The following is a 6,005-nucleotide window of genomic DNA, read 5'->3' as shown; positions in this document are numbered from 1 at the left end:
TGTTCCCTTCTAGGAGTTTTATGCTGTCATGTCTTATGTGTAAGTCTTTAAGCCATTTTGAGTTTATTTTTGTATATGGTGAGAGGGTGTGTTCTAACTTCATTGATTTATATGTGGCTGTCAAACTTTCCCAACACCACTTGCTATAGAGGCTGTCTTTTTCCCATTGTATATATATATCTTTTTAATTTTTATTGGAATATAGTTGATTTATAATGTTGTGTTTCAGGTGTACAGGAAAGAGCATCAATTATACATATACATATATCCACTCTTTTTTAGATTATTTTCCCATATAGGCCATTACAGAGTATTGAGTAGAGTTCCCTGTGCTATACAGTAGGTCCTTATTAGTTATCTATTTTATATATAGTACTGTGTATATGTCAATCCCAATCTCCCAATTTATCCGCGCCCCCCTTACCCCCTGGTAATCATAAGTTTGTTTTCTACATCTGTAACTCTGTTTCTGTTTTGTAGATAAGTTCATTTGTACTCTTTTTTTAGATTCCACATATAAGTGATATGATATTTGTCTTTCTCTGTCTGACTTAATTCACTCAGTATGACAATATCTAGGTCCATCCATGTTGCTACAAAGGACGTTATTTCGTTCTTTTTTATGGCTGAATAATATTCCATTGTATATATGTACCACATCTTTATCCATTCCTCTGTTGATGGACATTAAGGTTGATTCCATGTTCTTGACTATTGTAAATACTGCTGCAGTGAACATTGGGGTGCATGTATCTTTTTGAATTATGGTTTTCTCCAGAAATATACCCAGGAGTGGGATTGCTGGATCATATGGTAGCTCTATTTTTACTTTTTTAAGGAACCTCCATACTGTTCTCCATAGTGGCTGTACCAACTTACACTCCCACCCACAGTTTCTATTCTTTTTAGATTTTTTGATGATGGCCATTTGACCAGTGTGAGGTGATACCTCATTGTAGTTTTGATGTGCATTTCTCTAATGATTAGTGATGTTGAGCATCTTTTCATGGGCTTTTTAACCATCTGTATGTCTTCTCTGGAGAAATGTCTGTTTAGATCTTCTGCCCATTTTTTGATTGGATTGTTTGTTTTTGTGATACTGAGCTGCATGAGCTGTTTGTTTATTTCTGTTTTTATTTTCATTACTCTAGGAGGTGGATCGAAAAAGATCTTGCTGCAATTTATGTCAAAGACTGTTCTGCCTGTGTTTTCCTCTAAGAGTTCTATAGGATCCTGCCTTATATTTAGGTCTTTAATCCATTTTGAGTTTATTTTTGTGTATGGTACTAGGGAGTGTTCTAATTTCATTCATTTACATGTAGCTGTTCAGTTTTCCCAGCACCATTTATTGAAGAGGCTGTCTTTTTTCTACTGTATATTCTCACCTCCTTTATCAAAGATAAGGTGACCATAAGTGCATGGGTTTATCTCTGGACTTTCTATCCTGTCCCATTGATCTATATTTCTGTTTTTGTGCCAGTTCCATACTGTTTTGGTTATTGTAGCTTTCCAGTATAGTCTGAAGTCAGGGAGCCTGATTCAGCTCCAGCTCCATTTTTCTTTCTCAAGATTGCTTTGGCTACTCATGGTCTTTTGTGTTTCCATACAAATTGTAAATTTTTTTGTTCTAATACTGTGAAAAATGCCATTGGTAATTTGGGAGGGATTGCATTGAATCTGTAGATTGCTCTGGGTAGTATAGTCATTTTCACAATATTGATTGTTCCAAGAACACTGTAAAAATTTCCATCTGTTTGTGTCATCTTTTATTTCTTTCGTCAGTATCTTATAGTTTTCTGAGTACAGGTCTTTTGCCTCCTTAGGTAGGTTTATTCCTAGGTATTTTATTCTTTTTGATGTGATGGTAAATGGGATTGTTTTCTTGATTTCTATTTCTGATTTTTCATCATTAGTGTAGAGGAATGCAAGAGATTTCTGCATATTAATTTTGTATCCTGCAACTTTACCAAATTCATTAATGAGCTCTAGTAGTTTTCTGGTGGAATCTTTAGAATTTTCTATGTATAGTATCATGTCATCTGGAAACAGTGACAGTTTTACTTCTTCTTTTCCAGTTTGGATTCCTTTTATTTCTTTTTCTTCTCTGATTGCCATTTCTAGGACTTCCAAAACTAAGTTGAATAGTGGTGAGAGTGGACATACTTGTCTTGTTCCTGATCTTAGAGAAAATGTTTCATTTTTTCACCATTGAGAATGTTGTTTGCTGTGGGTTTGTCATGTATGGCCTTTAATATGTATTATGTATTAAGTAGTTTCCTGTTGAATAGTGGTGAGAGTGGACATACTTGTCTTGTTCCTGATCTTAGAGAAAATGTTTTCATTTTTTCACCATTGAGAATGTTGTTTGCTGTGGGTTTGTCATGTATGGCCTTTAATATGTATTATGTATTAAGTAGTTTCCTTCTTTGCCCACTGTCTGGAGAGTTTTTATCATAAATCGGTGTTGAATTTTGTCAAAAGCTTTTTTTGCATCTATTGATATGATCATATGGTTTTTATTCTTCAGTTTGTTGATGTGGTGTATGACACAGATTGATTTGTGGATATTGAAAAATCCTTGAATCCTTGGGATAAATCCCACTTGATCATGGTGTTTGATCCTTTTAATGTGTTGTTGGATTCGGTTTGCTATTATTTTGTTGAGGAATTTTGCGTCTATGTTCATCAGTGATATTGGCCTGTAATTTTCTCTTTTTTTGATATCTTTGTCTGGTTTTGGTATCAGGGTGATGGTGGCCTTGTAGAATGAGCTTGGTAGTGTTCCTTCCTCTTCAGTTTTTGGAAGACTTTCATAGGGATAGGTGTTACCTCTTCTCTAAATGTTTGATAGAATTTGCCTGTGAAGTCATCTGGTCCTGGACTTTTGTTTGTTGGAAGATTTTTAATCACAGTTTCAATTTCATTACTTTGATTGGTCTGTTCATATTTTCCATTTCTTCCTGGTTCAGTCTTGGAACGTTTTACCTTTCTAAGAATTTGTCCATTTCTTCTAGTTTGTCCATTTTATTGGTGAACAGTTGCTTGTAGTAGTCTCTTATGATCCTTTGTGTTTCTGTGGTGTCCATTGTAACTTCTCGTTTTTCATTTCTAATTTTATTAATTTGAGTCCTCTCCCTTTTTTTCTTGATGAGTCTGGATAAAGGTTTATCAGTTTTGTTTATATTCTCAAAGAATCAGGTTTTAGTTTCATTGATCTTCTCTACTGTTTGTCTCTATTTCATTTATTTATTTATTCATTTATTTATTGGCTATGTTGGGTCTTAGTTGCGGCATGCAGGATCTTGGATGAGGCATGCAGGATCTTTCGTTGCAGTGCACAGGCTTCTCTCTAGTTGCGGCGCTTGGACTTCTCTCTAGTTGTGGCACATGGGCTTCTCTCTAGTTGAGGCGTGCAGATTTTCTCTCTCTAGTTGTGGCACACGGGCTCCAGAGTGTGTGGGCTCTGTAGTTTGTGGCATGTGGGTTCTCTAGTTGAGGCGTATGGGCTTAGTTGCCCCACAGTATGTGGGACCTTAGTTCCCTGACCAGGGATCAAACTCGTGTCCCCCTAATTGTAAGGCAGATTTTTTACCACTGGACCACCAGGGAAGTCCCTCTATTTCATTTATTTCTGCTCTGATCTTTATTATTTCTTTCCTTCTACTAAGTTTGGGTTTCGTTTTTTCTTCTGTCTCTAGTTGCTTTAGGTGTAAGGTTAGGTTGTTTATTTGCGATTTTTTTTATTTCCTGAGGTAAGATTGTATTGCTATAAACTTTACTCTTAGAACTTCTTTTGCTGTGTCCCGTAGGTTTTGGATTGTCATGCTTTCATTGTCATTTGTCTCCAGGTATTTTTTTTATTTCCTCTTTGATTTTTTCAGTGACCCATTGGTTGTTTAGTAGCATATGTTTAGCCTCCACTTGTTTGTGTGTTTTACAGATTTTTTTTTCCTGTAATTATTTCTAATCTCTTAGTATTGTGGTTGGAAAAGATGCTTGATATGATTTCGATTTTCTTAAATTTACCGAGGCTTGATTTGTGACCCAAGATGGAGAATGTTGTGTGTGTACTTGAGAAAAAAGTGTATCCTGCTGCTTTTGGATGAAATGTCATTTGTCTCAAGGTGTTTTTAAGTTTCCTCTTTGATTTCATCGTTGACCCGTTGGTTTTTTAGTAGCATGTTGTTTAGTCTCTATGTAATCGTTTTTTTTCCTCATTTCTTTTTCTGTGGTTAATTTCTAGCTTCAAGCCATTGCGGTCAAAAAAGGTGCCTGAGATAATTTTAATACTCTTAACTTTGTTGAGGCTTGTTTTGTGCCCTAGTATGTGGTCAATACTAGAGAATGTTCCGTGTGCACTTGAATGTGTATTCTGGGTTTTTTTGGATATTATGTCCTGAAAATATCAATTAAATCTGTCCTATTGTGTCATTTAGGATTTCTCTTGCCTTATTGATTCTCTGTCTGGAAGATCTGTCCATTGATGTGAGTGGGGTGTTAAAGTCTCCTACTACTATTGTATTCCTCTCAATTTCTACCTTTGTGTCTGTTAGTATTTGTTTTATGTATTTGGGTGCTCCAATGGTATGGTATTTTTCTGACTTACTTCACTTAGTATGATAATCTCTAGGTCCATTAATGTTGCTGCAAATGGCATTATTTCATTCTTTTTTTATGGCTGAGTAGTATATCATTGTATATATGTACCACATCTTCTTTATCCATTCATCTGTTGATGGACATTTAGGTTGTTTCCATGTGTTGGCTATTGTGAATAGTGCTGCTATGAACATAGGGGTGCATGTATCTTTTTGAATTATAGTTTTGTTTGGATATAAACTCAGGAGTTGGATTGCTGGATCATATAGCAACTCTATTTTTAGTATTTTGAGGAACCTCCATACTGTTCTCCACAGTGGCTGCACCAACTTACATTCCCACCAGCAGTGTAGGAGGATTCCCTTTTCTGTATACCCTCTCCAGCATTTATTGTTTGTAGACTTTTTAATGATGGCCATTCTGACCTGTGTGAAGTGGTACCTTATTTTAATTTTGTTTTGCATTTCTCTAAAAATTAGAGTGCTTACTGTTTTTAGGCACTGCTCCAAGTGCTTTCTGTCTAAACATCATTTAATTTTAGCAACAACTCTATGAGGTGGGTAGTACTATTAACCCCTTTTTATAAGTGGGGACATGGAAGCTCGGGGAGGTTAACAGGTTCAGGTTGTGTAACTAATGAGTGGTGAAGCCAGGATGTAAATCGAGGGGGAGGGCTCCAGGGCCTGTGTTCCTAAATTTTATGCTGGGATATGTCATTTTGCCTAGGCTAGAGAATCCTAAGTGCCCTGTCCATCAGCGTGCTTTATAACGGGATTTTTTTGTTTGTTTTTTAAATCATTTGGTCCAAATTATTTTACATAGTGTTCTGAGGTTTGCAGATTCAAAAAGACTAATTTTGAAAAAAATTTATTTTATTGAAGTATAGTTGATTTACAATGTGGTGTTAATTTCTGTTGTACAGCAAAGTGACTCAGTTATACATATATTCCTTTTCATAATCTTTTCCATTGTCACAGGATATTGAATATAGTTCCCCATGCTGTACAGTAGGACCTTGTTTATCCATTCTATATGTAATAGTTTGCATCTGCTAATCCCAAACTCCTAATATACCCTTCCCCCAACCTCTCCCCCACAACTTGGAAACCACAAGTCTGTGAGTCTGCTTTTGTTTCGTATGTAAGTTCATTTGCGTCTCAAAAAGACTAATTTAAAATTTTTTATTTATTTTTTGGCTGTGTTGGGTCTTCATTGCAGCACATGGGCTTTATCTAGCTGTGGTGAGTGCGGGCCACTCTTCATTGCAGTGGCTTCTCTTGTTGCAGAGCATGGGCTCTAGGTGCGTGGGCTTAATAGTTGTGGCACGTGGGCTGTAGAGCACAGTCTCAGTAGTTGTGGCGCATGGGCTTAGTTGCTCCACAGCATGTGAGATCTTCCTGGACCAG

The sequence above is a fragment of the Physeter macrocephalus genome, chromosome 9 (assembly GCF_002837175.3).
Source record: "Physeter macrocephalus isolate SW-GA chromosome 9, ASM283717v5, whole genome shotgun sequence".
In the NCBI taxonomy this organism is placed as follows: domain Eukaryota; kingdom Metazoa; phylum Chordata; class Mammalia; order Artiodactyla; family Physeteridae; genus Physeter; species Physeter macrocephalus.
Note: the sequence above shows the minus strand (reverse complement) of the source record.